At 42.2% G+C, this 21,075-nt stretch overlaps 2 long non-coding RNA genes across 5 annotated transcripts in view; one reads left to right on the top strand and one right to left on the bottom strand.

Annotated features, from left to right (window-relative positions):
- Positions 1–12,906, bottom strand: part of LOC131280703 (uncharacterized) — a 53,755-nt gene extending 40,849 nt beyond the window's left edge. Inside the window, exons 1-2 of one of the 4 annotated variants that reach the window (XR_011645768.1) lie at positions 12,797–12,906; positions 12,013–12,214 (exon numbers count right to left, since the gene is read on the bottom strand). This is a non-coding gene — a long non-coding RNA (uncharacterized lncRNA). The other 3 variants (XR_011645769.1, XR_011645767.1, XR_009188418.2) reach the window with 3 other exon arrangements.
- A 25-nt stretch (positions 12,907–12,931) lies between these two features.
- Positions 12,932–16,274, top strand: LOC139436510 (uncharacterized). The gene is made up of 2 exons (XR_011645770.1): positions 12,932–13,036; positions 15,169–16,274. It is a non-coding gene; the product is annotated as an uncharacterized lncRNA (long non-coding RNA).
- Positions 16,275–21,075: the final 4,801 nt, after the last annotated feature.

The following is a 21,075-nucleotide window of genomic DNA, read 5'->3' on the forward strand; positions in this document are numbered from 1 at the left end:
AACACTACCTGACTTTAAAACATACTACAAAGCTATAGTGGTGAAAACAGCATGGTATTGGCACAAGGACAGACACACTGGCCAATGGAAATGAATTGAGAGTTCAGATATAGATCCTTGCATATATGGTCATCTGATATTCGACAAGGCCACAAAGCCCACTCAACTGGGAGAGAATGGTCTCTTCAACAAATGGTGCTTAGAGAACTGGACATCCATATGCAAAAGAATGAGAGAGGATTACCACCTCACACCTTATACAAAAATCAACTCAAGACAGATCAAAGATCTAAATATAAGAGCCAAGACCATAAAGACCTTGGAAGACAATGTATGGAAGCATCTACAGGACCTTGTGATAGAAAATGACTTCATGAACTTCACACCCAAAGCATGAGCAGCAAAGAAAAAATAAATAAATAGGACATCCTCAAAATTAGAACCTTTTGCACATTAAAGAAGTTTATCAATAAAATGAAAAGACAGCCTACCCAATGGGTGAAAATATTTGGTAACCATATATCTGATAGAAGCCTAATATCCAACATATATAAAGAAATCCTGTATCTCAAAAATAAAAAGACAAACAACCCATTCAAAACATGGGCAAGAGATTTAAACGGGATGCTTCTCCAAAGAGGAAATACAAATGGCTAAAAGGAACATGAAAAGATGCTCAACATCACTAGCTATTAGGGAAAAGCAAATCAAAACTATAATGAAATACCATTTTACACCCATTAGACTGGCAGACATTAAAAAAAGAGGACTACACGTGTTGGAGAGAATGTGGAGCAAATGGGAACCCTCATCCACTGCTGGTGGAAATGTAGAAAGATCCAACCATTCTGGAGGACAGTTTGGCAGTTCCTTAAAAAAACTGACTATAGATTTGTCATATGGCCCAGCAATTCCACTGCTGGGTATATGCCAGAAGAACTGTAAACAAAGACATGAACTGATATATGCACACCAGTGCTCATAGCAGCATTCTTCAGTACTGCCAAAAGTTGGAATCAACCCAAATGCCCATCAGCAGAAGAATGGATAAGTAAAATGTGATACATACATAAAATGGAATACTACTCAGCTGTAAGAAGGAATACAGTACTAACACATGGGCTAACATGGATGAATCTTGAGGAACTTATGTTGAGTGAAGCAAGCCAGGCATTGAAGGAAAAATAATACATGACCTCTCTGATATGAAATAAGCGAATCAAGCTGTCACAGAGAGCTAGAGACTGGATGATAGGCTTATAGGAAATAGTCAGGGAGAGAAAGGTTGTGAGCTGATGCCTACATGAGAGAAATCTGTGGTAACGTGGAGATAAGTAATTATGCACTGAAAGAATAAGATGGGGGCATAGGAATACTATTGGGTGGGGCTTTGCAGGCATGAGGGGAATTAGGGTTGGGAGGATGCGTCAGATGGTCCATGGAATTGAGGAGAGGCTTTAGGGTGAACAGGTGAACATGGGAAATTGTCAGGTACTTGGTTGAAACTATAATGTCAAGAAAACTCTTTAGAAAATATATTAAGGAAGGGTTATTTGTTTAAGGTGTTTGGATGGGGGGCTTCTGGCATAGGGTACACCTGGGGCAGACTTCTAGGGAGTATGCGAGTGCTCATATTGTCATATTGTGTTATATCAGTGGGTAGAGACACACACAATGAGCGGGAAAGTATTGTACCCTCATCCTGGGGTGAACTGATGTTCTCAAACAGAAGAGAGGGTGTCTCTCGAGAGCATGGGTGCCTCCCAATGAGGGAGGACAGAATAAAGTGTCAAGCCTTCAGCATTGTTGTAAATGTCTATGAATCTTGTCCTTCAAGCAGTGAAACTTGCTTTGCACTGTGGGCCCTGAGGGGAGAGGGAGAGAGGAATAGAATAGATAGAAGTGGGGATAACTGAGGGGCAATGGAAGTATTCCACAAGATCATGCAACAATGGATATAAGCCATGTTAAATTTCACCAAAAATTTATAAAAATATATAGTCTAAAATGTAAACCATAATGTAAACCATAATGTAACCAAAATTTTAGAAAAGTATACAGTCTAAAATATAAACCATAATGTAAGCCATAATGGAACCATGGTTGTTAGCTATGTTTCAATATCTGTACATCAGCTGTAGCAAATATAACATCCACATGTAAAAAGATCATTGCTGGGGAAGGGGGAAAAGGGTTTGATATTGGGTATATGCGAGTCCCCTATATTGTATATGTGACTTTACTGTGATCTAAAGTTTTATCAAAGTTTTATGAAATTTTTCATTTTTTAATACAATTTATTTTGACTTTATTTTAGTTTTTCTAAATTATTATGTATTCTATTTCTAGTCTTTAAACCTTTAACACTATTTCATTTTTCTACTAATTGAATTTGACAATATATTAGGCTTCATTTTTTAAGAAGTTTTGGATCACAGAGGGGTTCAACTTTGGCAGGGGAGGAGAACTGGTGTGGGGTGTCATTGATGGGGGATGCATGGGTGGGAGGGATTTCTCCAGGGCATGCATATAGGGTATATAGATATGTTTGGATGTTACACATGACAACTGAGGGAGGCTGAATTCCCATTCTGGGGATGCATTCCCCAATGGAACAGCACCAATCCCCCAAGTGCAAGGACAAAGACCAGTGAAGAAGGATGGTCCAATGATGGGCCCTTGATACTGATGACTATGCTTATAAGCCTGTGTGCTTGAAATCTCAACTAGGCCTAGAGCTGCAGGGTGCCTAAGAGTTACTTTTGAGAGCCTCCATGTTGCTCAAATGTGGCTACTCTCTAAGCCAAACTCAACATGTAAATGCATTACCTGCCCCCCAGTGTGAGATGTAACTCCCAGGAATGAGCCTCCCTGGTGCTGAGGGATTACTACCATCACCAACTGGTGATGCAACTAGAAAAACACTTTGAATAAAAGAGGGGAAATGGTAAAAACAAATGAGTTTATATGGCTAAGAGACTTCAAAATGAGTCAGGAGGTCATCAGAGTGGTCTCACTTATGCATGTCTCAGTAGGATCCCAGAGACAGTCAAAGTAGATACAACCCCCAGGTACTGTTGCTCCTGAGGGCTATGGAGACACATGGGCTCTACAGTCAGGACAGGTGGCTCTGGAGTTCATTGCCTTTCCAGTGGGCCCTACTTTGGAATTTGCACTCCTGATTGTGATGCAGTTGGACTCAGATGTGACCTCAATATACATGCCTCTTGTGTCACTTTTTTTTATCTGTGATTGGTGCTGTGGTTTGTGCTTGCTCAGGAGACTTGATTCTCTGGACTGTCCATGTGCCAGTTCGGCCCTGAGCCTTAGCAGAGTTGCAACATGTACTCTCCAGGTCGTTGGACTTACCCAGGTCAGCTGTTGGGGAGGTGAGAATGGTCAACCACCACACCAGGGAACTGAGAGTGTCTACAACTGCAAGCAGGAAAATCCCCTCCATAAGTCATGTGGGATCTAAGCCCCCTCTTGATTTAGAGGAGGTGGAGTGGACATCACTATCCCAGGTCAACAGGATGGAGGAATATAATATGGATTGGAGTGGACTTGCTGGTATTCTACTACAGAACTGTTGTGACTCTAGCAATGGAAGAAATTGTATCACTGATGTGGAGACAGTGGCACGGGAGATTCTGGGGGCAAGGAGAGGGAGGAAGAGGTGTGATATGGGGCATTTTCGGGACTTGGAGTTGTCCTGAATGATATTGCAGGGACAGATGCAGGACACTGTATATCCTGCCATAACCCACTGGATGGGCTGGAGGAGAGTGTGAACCACAATGTAAACTATGGTCCATGTGGTGTGGCAGTGCTCCAGGGTGTATTCACCAAATGCAATGAATGTGCCTTACTGATGAAAGGGAATGTTGATGTGGAAGGAGTGGGGGTGGGAGGTGGGGAATGGGGTATATGGGAACCTCTTGTGTTTTTTGATTTATCATTTTGTGTGATCTATTTTTTTTTTAAAGGACAATAAAAACTATTAAAAAAAAAAAAAGAAGACATAGAAGATCTCAACAAGCCAATAATGGGTAAAGAGATTGAATCAGCACAATCTTGTGATAATAGATATAGGCCATTTCAAAATTTGTCAAAACCTATGAAAGTGTATGATCCAAAATGTAAACCATTGACCATGGTTAGTAGCAATGTTTCAATATTTATACATCAATTTTAACAAATGTACCATCCACATGTAAAATGCTATTAATAAGGGAGAGGGGAAAAGTGGAGAGGGCATTGGGTATATGGGAATCATGTATTATCTATGTGACTTCTCTGTATCTGAAAGCTCCTTTGAAGATAAAATGAAAAAAATAAGACACAGGAATATATGGAAGAAAATGCCACTGTACATATAAGACAACAGATCTTCCAGTAATGAAAGACACAATATCTAAAAATTTGTTTTATTTTTAAAATTATTTTTAAAAGATTTTATTGATATTTTAAAAATTATTATTTAATTTTCTTATTAATTTTATTTGGTTATTTTGTTGACTTCACCTTTGAAAAGGTTTTGGATCACAGTAGGGTCACAGCAGTGGCAGGGGAGGATCAGTGGTGCAGGGTGTCAGGGATGTGGGGGATGCATAGGAAGTCTTCTAAAAAATATGAATATGTTCAAGTGTTCATGGGACATTGTCTCAGTGTGTGGAAATCCATACAATAACTAAAAGAATATTGAATTCCCATCCTGGGGAGTTTTGCTACATTCTCTAATATGAGAGCAAGAATCACCTGAGTACAAGGGCAATGTCTAGACAAGGAAGAGAGACTGTTATGCCAGGCTTTTGACACTGATGATTTTACTTATGAACCATTTCTTGTGAAATTGAAACTTAGTCTAGTATTATACACTGCCTAAGAGTTACCTGCTGAAGGCCTCCATGTTGCTCAAAAGTGGCCTCTCTCTAAGCTAATCTCAGCATATAACCACACTACATTCCCCCCAGCATGTGACATGACTCCCAGGGATGAGCCTCTATGGCACAGAAGGATTATTTCCAAGCACCAACTAGCAATGCATCTGGAAAAAAAAACCTTGACCAAAAAGGGAAAATAGTAAATAAAAATGAGTTTTTATAGCTGAGATTTCAAAGTGAGTCAGGAAGTCATTCTAGAGGATATGCTTATGCAAGCCTCAGCAGGATTGCATTGATGGCCACAGTAAATAGTGCCTCAAATAGCAGGACTCCTGAGGGCTCTAGAGATATACAGAAACCATAAGCAGGGCAGACAGCTCAGGAATTTGGCATCCTGACAGTGGGTATTACTTAGGAATTTATGTTTCCCAGTAGAACAAAGTTAGACTCATATATAGGTTCTCTACACATGGTTCTTCTGCCTCTTTTATTTGAACACATAATTAGCACTATACTTGATAAGTATATGTCCCAGAGACTTAAATCTTTGGTCTGTCCATGTGCCAGGTGAGCAGAGTTCCAACCCCTACTCTCTAGTTCATTGGACTCTAACAGGACAACTAACAAGGAGATGATGGACAATGCCTATCCCAAGGAACAGAGAGTGTCTGCAACTGCAAGCAAGATAGCTTCATTCATCTGCCCCATGGGATCTAAGTCCTCTCTCAAATAGAAGCAGAATGGGCATCACTATCCCAAAATCCTCAAGATTGGGGAGAGCACAATGGACTAAAGTAGATTTATTATTATTCTACTATAGACTTACTACTATTCTAACAATGGAAGAACTCTTATCATTGATATAAAGGCTGTGGCCACCAGAGGTTCTGAGGGATGGGAGAGGGAAGAACAGGTGTAATATGGGGCATTTTCAAGACATTAGATTTGTCCTGCATGACATTTCAGTGATGGATACAGGTCATTGTATATTTTGTCATAACTTACAAAATCGTGTGGGACAAAGTGTAAACTATAATGTAAACTGTAGTCGATGATTAGTAGCAATGCTTCAATAAGGTTTCATCAATTGTAACAAATGTATCACGCTAATGAAGACATTGGTAATGAGGGAATGTGTGGGAGGGGGAGAGAGAGGGGCATATGGGACTCCCTTATATTTTTTATGTAACATTTATGTAATCTAAAACTCCTTTAAAAATAAAAAATTTATTTAAAAAAATCATGGAAGTGGTGTAGCTCAAGCAATTGAGCTCCCGTTTACCATATGGAAGACCTGGGTTCGACCCCTGGGACCTCCTCATAAAAAAAGAAAATAGGTGTTCCAGACATGCACAGTGAGGTATAGGCCCCCACACAGCATGGAGACACGCAGTCCCACATACGGAGAAGAAGCTCACCAAAAAGATAGTGATGCAACCAGATGGAAAAAAGCTCACAGCAAGGAAAAGCCAGGACCAGATGGCCTCACTCATGAATTTTACCAAACATTCCAAAAACTAACACCAATCCTGCTCAAACGCCTCCAAAAAATTAAGGAGGAGGGAATACTTCTCTGAGGCCATCATCACCCTTAAACCAAAGCCACATGAAGATACCACAAGAAAAATATAGACCAATATCTCTTATGACTATAGATGCAAAAATTTTCAATACCGTATTAGCAAACCAAATCCAATAGCACATTACAAGAATTATACACCATGATCAAGTAGGATTTACCCCAGGTATGCAAGGTTGGTCCAACATAAGAAAATCAATTTGTGTACACCACATTAACAGAATTAAGGGGACAAATGCACACAATCATCTTAATTGATGTGCAAAAGTCATTTGACAAAATTAGCACCCCCTCTTGATTAAAAAAACACTCAGACAACTAGGAACAGAAGTAAATTCCTCAACAGAATTCATGAAAAACCATCCGCTAACATCATACTTGATGGATGACTGAAAGCTTTCCTTGTAAGATCAGGAACAAAGCAAGGATGCCTACTGTCACCACTGTTATTTAACATGGTACCATAAGTTCTAGCCATTGTAATTAGGTAAGAAAAAGAAATAAAAGACATGCAAATTGGAAAGGGAGTAGTAAAATGTTCCCTATTTGCAGATGACATTGTTCTATATACAGAAAATCCTGAAAAATCCACAAAGCTTCTAGAGTTAGCCAAGTGGAGGGATACAAGATCAACACCCCAAAATCAGTAACATTTCTATACATAGGCAATGAAAAAACTGACAAATAAATCAAGAAAAATTCCACTTACAATAACAACTAAAAGAATCAGATATCTAGGATAAATGTAACCAAGAATATAGATAGAGTTCTTGTACACAGAAAACTACAAGACATTGCTAAAAAAATCAAATAAGACCTAAATAAATAGAAGGACATTCTGTGTTTAGGGATTGTAAGGCTAAATATTTTTAAGATGTCAATTCTACCCAAAGTGATTTACAGATTCAACACCATCCCAATCAAACTTCTAAATGCTTTTTTTACAGAAATGAAAAAGCCAATCATAAAATGTATATGGAAGGGTAAGGGGCCCTGAAAAGGAATGAAGTTGAAGGACTCAAATTTCTCAATCTTAAAACATATTACAAAGCCACAGTAATTGAAATGACATGATACTGGCATAAGGAGGCATACATAGACCAATGGAATTGAATTGACAGTTGAGAAATCACCCCATACTTTTATGGGCCAACTGCTTTTTGGCAAGGGAGTGAAGATCACTGAATTGCAAAAGAATATTCTTTTCAACAAATGGTGCTGGGAAAACTGGATATCTATTACCGTTAGATATCAACTCAAACTGGATCAAAGACCTAAATATAAGAATCAGAACTATAAAACTCCTAGAAGAAAATGTAGGGAAGCATCTTAACAATTTTGTGTTAAGTAGAGCTTTCTTAGGCTTTACACCCAAAATCCAAGCAACAAAAGAAAAAAATTGATAAATGGGACCTCATCGAAATGAAAACTTTTGTGTATCAAAGGATTTTATCATGAAAGTAAAATGACAATCTACAATATGGGAGAAAATATTTGGAAACCACATATTCAATAAGGATTTAATATCCAGCATTTATAAAGAAATCCTATAATTCAACAACAAAAAGTCAAACAATTTTAAAATGGGCAAAAGACTTGAATAGACATTTCTCCAAAGAAGACATACAAAGGGCCAAAATGCACATGAAAAGATGCTCAACATCATTAGCCATCAGGGAAAAACCAATCAAAACCAACACCCTCTAGAATGTCTACTTTTTAAACATGGAAAATTACAAGTGTTGGACAGGATGTGGAGAAGTAGGAACACTCATTCATTGTTGGTGGAACTGTAAAATAGTGCAGCCACTGTGGAAAACAGTTTGGCAGTTCCTCAGATAGTTAAGTACAGGCTTACCATATGACCTGGCAATCCCACTTCTAGGTATATACCCCCAAAGGATTGAAAGCAGGGACTTGAACAGATATTTGCACACCTAAGTTCCTAGTAGCATTATTCACAATTCCCAAAATATGGAAGTAAGCATCAACTGGTGAATGATAAACAAAATGTGGTATACATACAATAGAATACTATTCTGCTGTAAAAAGGAATGGCATTCCAATGCATTCAACAACATGTATGACTTGAAGACATTACGTTGCATGAAATCAGCCACACACAAAAGGATAAATATTGCATGATCTTACTGATAAGAAATAATTAGAATAAGCAAACCCAGAACATCTGAATCTAGAATGTAGATTACCAGGGGACAGGTGGGAATAGGGGATAGGGAGTTAATGCTTAAATTATACAGAGTTTTCTGTTGGGAATGATGGAAATGTTTTGTAACATATAGTGGTGATGATAGTACTACACCGTGAACATAATTAACAGCACTGAAATATATACTTGAATATGTTTAAAGGGAAAATAGTAGGTTGTATATATATATTAGATATAGATATAGATACATATTACTAGAATAAAAATTTTAAAATAATCCATGAGACTGTACAACATAGAGAACCCTGAACACAGCAAATCATGACTGCAGTTAATAGTACAATTTTTAGTATGTACTGTGATCAATTATAACAAATGTACCACACTAACACAGTGTTAATAATAAGGTGGTATTTGGGAACCTTGTATTTTATACATGTTTACATCAACCCATAATTCTCTAATAAAAAAAAATTTACACATACACCTACTATTTGATCCATTCTATTCCTAAGGATTTACCCAAGAGAAAAGGGGAAATACGTCCATATAAGATTTGTCCACAAATGTTCATAGAAATTTTTTAATAGCCAAAACTGGAGGTAACACAAATATCCATTAGGTAAAATGTGTATCATCAACAGGTGAATGGATAAAGAAATTGTAGTATATCATACAATGGTCTAATACTCGGCAATAAAATGAAAGGAACTATTGTTACATGCCACAACATGCATGAGTCTCAAAATAATTATGCTGAGTGAAAGAAGCTAGACAAAAATGAATAGATACTATATGATTTCATTTGTACAAAATTACAGAAAATACAATCTAATCCATAGAAAAAGAAAGCATATCAGTGGTTGCTTAGAGAGGAGAAGCAAAGGGAAGAGGGAGAGATTACAAAAGGCAATAAGGAAAGATTTTGGGATAATGAATGTGCTCACTATTTTGATTGTGCTGATATTTTCATGGGCATATCGATATACCAAAAAGTTTACACTTTAAATATGTGCATTTTATTGCATGTCAGTTATACCTGAATAACTCTGTTCAAAACATAAATTTCTTACCAATTCCAGGCATTGCAGTGTATATGTGTGTCCATGCATGCATGCACATGTGTGTGGAAGAGGCATCATGAAATAAAGCAAAGGCATTAAGACTTTAACAAGTTAATCCTGAATTTATGGCTTGGCAAAACATTGAGCTGGAGTGAACCAGAGGTCCTAGTGAACACTTATTATCAGATATTACTGATAATAAGTAATTTCAATCAGGGACAGCATTTGGTAAAGTAAAAAGAACACGGAAATTGAGAAACAAGACCTAGATATGAATCCCAGTTCTGCCGCTTCCTACTGTGTGTGACCTTCTTAAACCCTGAGGTTTAGTCAGGATTCTCCAAGGACACAGAACTGACGAGAGAGAGAAAGAAAAAGAGAGAGAGAGAGAAAGAAGATAGATGATAGATAGATCAACAGATAATATATAATGCAAATATTATGAGATTCATTATAGGAATTGGCTCATGTGACTATGGAGATGGAAAAGTCAAAATTTTGTAAGGCAGGCTGCAAGTTGGGAACTCTGAAATATCCATGAAATATCTTCACAGTAATAATCAGTCCAGTGCTTGCTTGACCAAACAACGGGATATCATAACCTAGCCAAGTTGACACATGAACTTAACCATCAAAATCCATTTCCACATCTGTAAAATTAGGTTAATAACTCCTGCTCACTTCACAGAATGAGGATTCAGTAAATCATGCATGGGAAGACTTATTGTAATTATTTTATCAACATTAGTCTCCATCTTATCTTCCCATTTTCCTTGAAAGGAAATGGTCTCCCCTAGTTGAATCAATTTCTCTCATCTATTAAAGAAGTTTTTCCAAAGATTCAGTCATTGTCTGAAGCTGCCTCTGCCCTGGAATGACTCTCCATACTCAGAAGGTCAGTGACATGTGGAGGACCAGACATATCAACCCTCATTTCTGGGAGACAGAAGACAGTCAATGAAGATGCTCTGTGGTGGAAGATTTACTCATCAAGCATTACTAAGACCCAACTGTGTGCTACCAATATGCATTTTTGCCCTCAAGCTGTTTATAATTTCCGGTGTGATACACACACAAAGGAAGCATCTAGGAAAAGCTTGCACAGAAATATGTCCATACATGCGATGTGTGAACATATGACATCAAACAGACAAGAGTCCCAAGAGCCAAACTCTAAACAATGGGGACCCAGGGCCCTGGCCTGGGGAGTGGCACCAAAAAGTGTTGGTATTGGGCATGATGTGTCCTCAGCCTAGCTACAAGCACTCAGGACTGTGATGGGAGATCTCAAAGGCTGTGGCTTGGGGAGAAAGTGACCACCAAAACCAGACAGGCCATGCAAACAAGTCATCTGCCCAAAGGGGATGGAACAGCATGGAAGGAGATTCTAGAAGGAGAGATGGGGAAGGAAACCACAACCACTAGCCAACTGAGATGATCAGAGGCAGAAGGTGGGAAGAGGAGAAAAGCCAAAGAACCCTGCAGCTCAGGTTTAAAGCTGAGACCTGTTCAGGAGTCATAAAAGGAGCTAGGCGGTGGTGAAGCAGGTCAGAAAGAAGTGAGCTCTGGGCAGTAGGGCGACAGCAGGCTTCTAAACTGGGGAAGGCTGTTAGCAGCATCAGGAGGTGGCCAGCTCTGTTCTTTGCATTATGGGACCCATGACAGGGCCACCAGGAACCTCTGGTTTTATGGTGAGGAGCCAGCTGGGTATTTGAGGAATGGTCACTTCTGTCAACAGCTGAGTGGTTCTTATGTGCGCGAGGCTGTGCCAAGCACTTTATATCATTTCATTTACGCCGCATAAGGTCACCCTATAAATGAGGTACCACTGCTTTCCTATTTTTAGCGATAAGAAAATGGATGCTTAAGAGAAGGTAAGGGGAAGCGGACTTGGCTCAGTGGTTAGAGAATCCGTCTACCACATGGGAGGTCTGCGGTTCAAACCCCGGGCCTCCTTTTCCTGTGTGGAGCTGGCCCATGCACAGTGCTGATGCACACAAGGAATGCAGTGCCACACAGGGGTGTCCCCCACGTAGGGGAGCCCCACGTGCAAGGAGTGCGCCCTGTAAGGAGAGCCACCCAGTGCGAAAGAAAGTGCAGCCTGCCCAAGAATGGTGCCACCCACACGGAGAGCTGACACAACAAGATGACGCAACCAAAAGAAACACAGATTCTCATGTCACTGACAACAACAGAAGCGGACAAAGAGGAACAAGCAGCAAATAGACACAGAGAACAGACAACTGGGGTGGGGAAAAGGGGAGAGAAAAAATTTAAAAAGTAAATATTTTTTTAAAAAAAAGAGAAGGTAAGCACCTTGTCTAGGGCTGAAGAGTGGCAGAGGCATGACAGAATGATGCCCAATCCCAGCCCCCTTTCGATACTGCCGTGCTCAGCGGGAAGCAGGGAGTCCTTCGGGTTTCATGGGCCCGCTGGCCTCCTCCAGGTGAGGCAGTACCATCCGGGATCCGCCCTCCAAGAACAAGAAGGGTTTCCAAGTTGGGGAGGAGAAGGCGACCTGCAAAGAAGGAGGAATATTTTTAGTTTTTCAAATAGTGATGACTCACCCTTCCTTGTCAGTCAGTTCCAGATCTTCAAGTCTTAATCTTGATGTGTCAGATCTGGGGACACATTAGAGTACTCCCCAGGGAGCCTGCTGTCTCAAGGCACAGGTCTGGGCTGGCTGAGCAGCTCCACCAGGGCACGTATTACTGCAGCGAGCTGCAACTTGGTATTCTCTAACTGTTTACTTCTGCCTTAATTACAGGGTGGGGGAAAGGGCCCCTAAGGTTTGCCAAAAACCTGGGTGATTAAAAAAAAATTCCTTTCTTTCCAGTTGTCCAATTCTGTTGAGAGACAGCAAGAGAGAGTCTTTGGATCCGAGCTCACTGTTGAGTTGCCAGGTTTTAGAGAACTCTGCAAAGGTCATTGTTTTCTGTAAAGGTCATTGTCTTTTCATGAAAATCCCAGTGAGCGAGCCAACGCAGGAAAGCCTCCAGCAAGCCAAATGTCCGGCGGCCCAGTCACCTGCTCTTCCTGCCCTAGGAAGGATGTGGGATGATCTCTGGAGTAAAGACATCAGATCGGTTTTGTTTCTTACTTGCTCTTAAATCAGCTGCAAAGTGCACAAACAAAGCACAGCACACACAGGACGATTCTTCGAGGCCGGGGCCGCCTCCTCATTAAACACCAGCAGCTGCTGGGTGTTACACTGCGCGAGATAAGCAATCTGACGCTTGTGGCCATTCACATCCTCAGTGTGCAGCATTGTGCTCTTAACGGAATTCCGGAGGCTTCGAGCCCTGAAGAATACCCCGTAAATGAAAACATGGAGAGAAGGGTGAGCTCTGGGCTGGGGTCCTGGGGGCGCAGTGGAAGCGGCAGGCACAGTCAAGCGAGCAGGCCACGAGTTCCTGGCTCTTGGGCAAAGTGGCTCTGCTGACAAGAGAATTAGGACAGGATGATTTTGGCAAGCCCTGTGTTGTGTTAGCTGTGCAAACTTTTTCTTTCCTCTTAGGCAGCCTCTTAGTAATTGGGTGGGGGCTGCTTTTCCCATTTTGTGGAGAGGCTGATTCCTGTCAGATGTTTTTCAGAAGGGTTGCACATTATGTCCGTTCAGCACACACCATTCCAGATGCAACGCTGAGTCTACTTAGTTGGAGACGATGAAAATCTGCAACTTTCTTCCCATTGGCCAAGTTCTCCCTTTTTCCCTGTCCTCACAGTTTTCTCACATTACTTGAAAGGGACTCTTAGCCTTATTTCTACAGCACACTTTAAAGAAAAACATGGGGGAGGAGACAAAGGATCCAGAGTTCACCAGTGGGCAACTGGCATCTAACCTGAAGCTGCCAAACCTTGCGATGGTGTCCTAATTGGAGACATTTTCCTTTCCCAGCGGGCGCCTTTAATTTACCTCCCTAAGGTCAGTTACCAATTTTCATACCCGTGGGGGGCTTGTTGGTGGAAATTATTTCAATTATTTCCCTTTCCATCTTCCTGCCTGTTCAAATAGCCTCTATGTCCTTATCCCTTCCTCCCACAGCCCATTGTCAACAAATAAAAATAGAGCCCCCCCCCAAAAAAAAACAAAAAGCCCTCAATAGGAGTCCCCTATACTTTCCTAAAAGAGTTTGCATGGGCCTCATCCCAAACCCTACACCTAGGCCACTGCCCCTGTAGTGTGCTCAACACATCTGAGCAAAGAGTTAAAGGGAACAAAGGATGAACCAAGGGAAGAACGCCTGGGCAGAAAGCAGGTGCAAGTGTCCTGGGGTGGGAGTGCACTAGGCATGTACAAAGAGCAGCAAGGGGGCTAGTGTGGCTGGAGAAGCATGAGTGAGGGGGGAGTGGGGGTCAAAGAATGAAAAATAAGAGCAGAGAGTTGCCAGACTATTAGAAGGATCTTTTTGGCTGATGGTTGATAAGAGGTTGAATGGCGTACAGACAGAAGCAGGGAGCCAAGTTCTGAGGCAGCTGCAGAAATCCAGGAGAGAGATGATGGTGATGGGATCAGGTGGTAACAGTGGAGGTGGCAGGAGAGGACGGTGTCTGGATATGGTGAGAAGAGAGAGCTAGAGGATTTACTGATGGACTGAGCTTGCTGGATGCCCCTGGTCCTGAAACTTCAGGTAAAGGAGTAGACCCAGAGGTCGTTGACATGTGACCACATCAGAAATAGAAGCCACTTGACTTCTGGCTCTTAAGAAAGGGGCAAAGGCTACCACTTACTGAGTACTTATTAGGTGCCAGAGGTTGCCTTAGGCTCTTTCACAGAAACTTTTCCTCACAAGTCTTTGAGGTAGGTATCACTATCTCGACTTCATGGATGAGGAATCCAGGACCCCAAAGAGGCTCTGTCAGTGGGAACCTTTATCTACCCCCTCAGAACCCTTCATTGCGAGCCCTTTACAGGAGAGAACCCCTCCTGTGAGCATAGAAGAGTAGGGGCCCCACGAGCTAAGCCAGGCCAGGCACCAGAGCGCGGGACCCCTGCCACCCTCCCTGGCTGCCCCGGCAGTTCCTCAGGGTGGAGCTGCATGCCCTGGGCCCAGCCAGCGCCGAGCTTCCTCAACAGAGTCCAGGATGTAACAGCTGGGGCTGTAGCTGCCAGAGGCAGGAAAGCTGAGCAGTGACAGGCGAGGGATCCCAGCGACCCTTCCTGCACTGACAGGGAGCCCACAGCCCCTGTAGTCAAAGGCCCCTGAATGCAGAGTTTCCACATGTCGCTCTCACTTATTGAAACTTTCAGCTGGCCAAGAAGAGCCCTGAAGTCTCTCATCTCTGGGTATTTGTAGGAAATGGGCCTGCTCTGCACATCTGCACCTGCACTGGGTGTAGTGTATTTCTTCTCGGGTTGCCAGGGCAATGGAAACAACAGTGCTGCGGAAACCCCCTTAAGGCCATGAGGCCAGACTGACCCTAACCAATGAAAGCCAAACCTTGGGGTTGCTCTTCTCTTCTCTCCCACAGCTTAAATGTGTCTGCTCCGTAAGCAAGGACCTACCCAGCCCTCCTCCTGAGCTGAACTGGGCCCCCAGCCTGGCCAGCTGAACTCTTCTTGGCATGCCTGGATTCCTGATCCCCAGTCCCACTGGGAGAGGGTGAGAACCCTGGATCAGGGCTTAGAGCAGATTGTCTGCCTGGGGGAGAGCTCCCCGGAGGCTCCTTCTCAGAACCACCATAGAAACCATTTGCCACCCAAGCAAAGCGGGCATTTCCCAAGGGGTGACCAGGGTGCCCCAAACACACCGGGTCTGACTGTGGCCCTTCCTAACAAGTTCCGTCTCCAGAGGCGCTAAGGCTGTGGTACAGTCCGTTTCAAGGGGATTAGTCACCTCATCCCAGGCAGGGAAGGCTCCACTTTGAGATGGCAAGTAATTTATGACACCGATTGATTGCTGTGGAAGTGCCTGGGAAATGTACAATTGGCCCTGTCTGTTAACTCACAAATGGACATCATGAGCCAGAGGCAAAGAAGGCGACCTCCGCCTAGAAACTACTGTGCACTGTACCGAGCGTGAGCCCTCGGCTCGCTGACGTCTCCTCTCTCAGGAAGAGGTGCTGCTCCTCCTGCACCGAGAAGATGGAATGCATGGAGCACTGCGCTGGGAGACAGGACGTAGCATCATCCACCCAACTCCCTTAGGGATCCCATGGAGGTAATCCTGGAGGTGACGAGGTGGACGCCGGCTGCGTAATTTTGTTTAACCCTCTCTTCCATCTCCCAAGTTAGAGAAGGCATTCCCTACGTGTTACAAATGAGAAATCCAAAGTTCAGAGAGGCTGAGTGACTTGCCTAAGATTGCACAGTGAGCAAGTGGCAGGACTAGGATTGAATCCAGCTTTCCTTCTCCACATTATATCACAGTGGTCCCTTTGAAGGCTTGAATAAGGTGCTCTGCTCCTTGACCATTCCTCACATAGAACAAAGGCATAGGTACTAAACCCTGTCTTTTCAGTTATTTTTTCTCTCCCTCTATAATGTGCTCTGCACTTAAAATGCACTGCACTTAAAATGCTCTGCACTTAAAATGATGAAAAAAGAGGGCTTTCAATAAAAATCGATTTTCAGTTGCCATTATTTTGCTTGTAAATTCTTTCAGAGGGCAACTCCTATGTACAAAACACTGTGGGCATTACAACACCATGTGGTACATAGTTTCTGTACTCATTCCATGAGCAATGAAGCTGGGAAAATAAAACGTGTGCTCAAATAACTACCACACAGAACAGAACATGGTCTATGCCATAAGAATGGTGATCATGCAGGGTATTGGGCAGTGAAAGGGATGAGCCCTCACTTCTGTCTAGCATGATTTAGGGAAGACTTCCTGGAGGAGGTGGCTTTTAAGCTGGGCCTTAATAGTCACATAGGATTTTTTTTTTAACCACAGGCAGAAAATGTATTTATTGAGATGCTCTCCCAATGGAGGGGGTCTGAAAAACACACTTCAGTTCCCCCACCAGCATGGTGGGGATCCGAAGAGAGACTTCAGCCCACTCCTGGAAAGGCAGGACTTGAATTTATATAGAACTTTCCTAGGTGGGGAAATGATGGTTAGTGGGAGGGGGGTTGAGGGTCCGAGTGAGGTCGTGGGAGGGGGTTGAGGGAGTCTATGGCTTCTTGGAATCTGCAGGAGCAAATGTTTCTTTTGATCTGCAGGTTAAAGGCTTTGTAAATAGTGAAGGTTTCTGTCTCCATCTCCCTCTGATATGCAGGTAGAGGTAGTAGAGATTTCACACAGGATTTTAATAGACAGAGATGGATAGTTTGGGCTCTTTAGAAACTTCCATATGGATGTAATGCTTAGATTTTTACCAAAAAATATTTTATGTAAAATATATATAGTACTCTATGTCCAGTCTCATTCTGCTGCATGTCCCTTGACAGGGACTGAGAGAGACTAGAAGAGAAAAAATGGGCTTTGGCCACAGAAAGAGAACCCAGCCGCCTGTTTCGTCTGACTCTACCTGTCCAAAACCCATGCAAAACTGGGTGACCACCTTCCCCACCCTCTCTTCCCTTGCTGTCTGCAGGAGCCAGCAAAAAGCACGGTGCTGCTGTGGAGGGGCACACCCCTGCGTGGCACGGCACTCCTTGTGCGCATCAGCACTGGCATGGGCCAGCTCATCACATGGGTCAGGAGGCCCTGGTGTTGAACCCTGGACCCATGTGGTAGGTGGATGCTCTATCAGTTGAGCCAAATCCGCTTCCCCACAATGTAAGTTTGCTACACAGGGGGAAATCACATATATGGGATATGTCTATTTTTCTACATAGTTCTCCCTGCTAGGAAAGCCCTTCTGCCTGTCTCCCATTCAGCCTAATTAACTCTTATCCAGCCCTCAAACCTCAGCTCAAAGGACATCACTTCTCAGAAACCATTTCCCCTGCACACACTCAGATCCCTATATTGTCTCATTATATACCTTCATAGTTTGTAATTACATATTTGTTTTTATCTCCTGTCTAAGATTTTAACCTCCCTGAAGGCAGGTGTCCCCCACAATTATCACCATGTCTGACACATGGCAGGTGCTCAACAAATAGTTTGGATCAGACCCTGTCTTGAGAGACAGCCTGATATAGTGATAGTTAGAGTCAGACAGACCTTGGTTGGAATGCTGGCTCCAACACTTACAATTTTAGAGAATTGACTATAATTCCTGAGACTCATCTTCCCTTCCATAAATGAATATCACATTGTCTACTTCATAAGATTATTATGAGAAAAAACGTAGATAAGAACATTAGCTGCCACTTTGAGTGCTCATTCAGCAAAAATTAATGTCTTCACTTCCCTTGACACTTGAACTGGCTCCCCATGGCTCCCAGAGTGCCTTTGACCTTGATCCTGGGGCCACACAGACTTTCCTTCCTAAACCTCAAAGCCCATCTTAGTATTTCAGACTGAAATTCCTCTCTCCAGCTACCTGAGGCTGAGTCAGGAGATTCCATTTATCTCCAGCGTATGCCAGGATTCTAAGCTGCAAGCAACAGAAAACAATTCTCACTCCTATGAACAGAAAAGTATGGAGCAGAGTTCCTGAGAGGATGCAGAACATGGCTCAGAGGGTTTACTGATAAGTGCAATCCCCAAATCAGGCCGCAAAGTTGTCATCATAGCTACTAGGCATGGTCAGCTTTGGACACTGAGTGCTGGCAGTAGCATTACAGTCCCAATTGTCTCTAGAAACTAAACATAGTGTCACTGCTGTTCCACCGTCACCAGAATGGCCTCTACCCAGTGCCCATTTTTGCTCTGATTCAAAGTCTAGGAATGGCACTTCTAATTGATGAAGTCCAGGTCACATATTTGGAACCTAGCTGCAAAGTCAGGTGAGCAAACGTGTCTGCCATGTTCAGCTTCTTTGAAAGAAGGCTCTGCCTCATCAGGTGGAGAAATCCCCCCAAATCACAAAGGGCTTCAGACACTAGTTTGGATCCAAAGGAATGACAATTATTCACCTAATCCTGGAATTTGCCCACGTCCTATTTTCTGAGTTTCTTCACACCCCAAACATGCTAGCCTCAAGCAGCAAGCCATCAACCTAACTGTGCCCTACTTTCAAGAATTTCTGAGGTAGCTCCATCCTGCCCCATATATCAACCTGTTGGTCTCAAGCATTTCCATTTTATTAACTCCTTCCTCATTCATATGCATCAGTTCTTTCCCTCCCAAGTCATTTGCACAGATCTTCCATTTATTTATTGTTAAAATTCAGCTTATTTCGTAATTACTCTTATTTTATCCAGAATGGGAACAATTTCACATTTACATATACATTAGGAAAGGGTTGCCTCTGTCATGAGGCCATCCATGTCAATGTCTGAAACTGCCAGTCTCAGTGAACATTATTCCCTTAAGACTGTCCTCACAAAAAAAGTATTCTTTGGTCGAGTAAACTTGATAAAATTCCCTTGTGAGCATCACAATGCACATTAGCCAAGTCTCTAAGAAATCATGAATTAAAGAAACCCATTAAGCTTTTCTCTCTCTCTTCATTTTTTTTTAATGTTACATTCAAAAAATATAAGAGGTCCCCATATACCCCCTCACTCCTCCCTCATCAACAACTTCTTTTATCATCATGGCACATTCATTGCATTTGGTGAATACATTTTGGAGCACTGCTGCATCACATGGATAATGGTTTACATTGTAGTTTACACTCTCCCCCAGTCCACCCAGTGGACCATTGCAGGACATACGATGTCCAGCATCTGTCCCTGCAGTACCACCCAGGACAACTCCAAGTCCTGAAAATGCCCCCACATCATATCTCTTCTTCTCTCTCCTTACCCTCAGCAGCTACCAGGGCCACTTTCTCCACATCAATGCTACAATTTCTTCCATTACTAATCACAATAGTTCCATAGTAGAATATCAGTAAGTCCACTCTAATCCATATTCTATTCCTCCATCCTGTAGACCCTGGGATGATTATGTCCACTCCACCTCTATATCAAGAGGGTACTTAGATTCCCCATGGATGATGGATGCAATTCTCCTCTGATGACCTCCCGACTCTTTTGGAGACTCATAGCCATATAAACTCATTTGTCCTTTCCATTTCTCCCTTTTATTCAAAGTCAAAAAGCAGTTTTTAACACCTAATATTCATGTAGGCTGAGATATTCTGCTAGTCTGAGTTGACCCTTTTATTCAAGTCTTTTTCTAGTTACATCATCAGCTGGTACTTGGTAGTAATCCCTTAGTCCCAGGGAGGCTCATCCCCGGGAGTCATGTCCCATGCTAGGGGGAAGGTAATGCATTTACATGCCAAGTTTGGCTTAGAGAGTGGCCACATTTGAGCAACATGGAGGCTCTCAGGAGGTAACTCTTAGGCACCCTGCAGCTCTAGGCCTAGTTCATATTTCAGACACATAGGCTCATAAGCATAATCATCAGTAGCAAGGGCTCATTGTTGGACCATCCTTCTTTATTGGTCTTTGCCCTTGCATGTGGGGAATGTTGCTGTTCCATTGGGAAATGTGATAGAACTCCCCTGGCTGGGAACTCAGCACTCCCTCGGTTGTCGTTTTTAACTGTAACTACAATGAAAATATCCGAAAATTTTTATGTACTCTGTATACATGCCCTGGAGAACTCCCTCCCAACCATGTGTCCCCCATCACCCCACACCAGTGTTCCTCCCTTGTCATGGCTGAACCTCTCTGTGGTCCAAAACTTATTAAAAAATGAAGCCTAATATATTGCCAAGTTCCATTAATAGTAAAATGGAATATAGCGATGGGTTTAAAGGTTAAATATAGAATACATACTAATTTAGAAAAAATGAAATAAAGTAAAAATAAACTGGTGTATCAAAAAATGAAACAATGAAAAATCTTTGTTTTTGACATTTTGCCTTTCATCACTGCAATAGTTGTTGCCCTGTATGTACACTGGCAAGGCAATTTATTTAATTTCTTCCTCAGTGTCTACATCCTTTCTCTTTTTTTCTTTCTAATTATTAAGTTTGTCTTCACAAAAGTTTTAGATCACATATCAATATACAGTACTCCCACATATCCAACATCAAACCCTTTGTCCCTTCCCCAGCAATGATCTTTTTACATGTTCATATTATATTTGCTGCAGCTGATGTACAGATATTGAAACATAGCTTTCAATTATGGTTCCATTTTGGTTTACATTATGGTTTATATTTTAGACTATACAATTTTCTAAATTTTTAGTTATCTTAGGTTTTACATTATGGATTACATTTTAGTGTATAGACCTTTATACATTTTTGGTGTAATTTAACATATTCTATATCCATCACTGCATGATCTTATGGAAACTTCCATTGCCCCACAGTTATACTGATTCCATCTATTCAATACCTCTCTCCTCCTCCCCTCAGGGC

This window comes from Dasypus novemcinctus, chromosome 2 (genome assembly GCF_030445035.2).
Source record: "Dasypus novemcinctus isolate mDasNov1 chromosome 2, mDasNov1.1.hap2, whole genome shotgun sequence".
Taxonomy (NCBI): domain Eukaryota; kingdom Metazoa; phylum Chordata; class Mammalia; order Cingulata; family Dasypodidae; genus Dasypus; species Dasypus novemcinctus.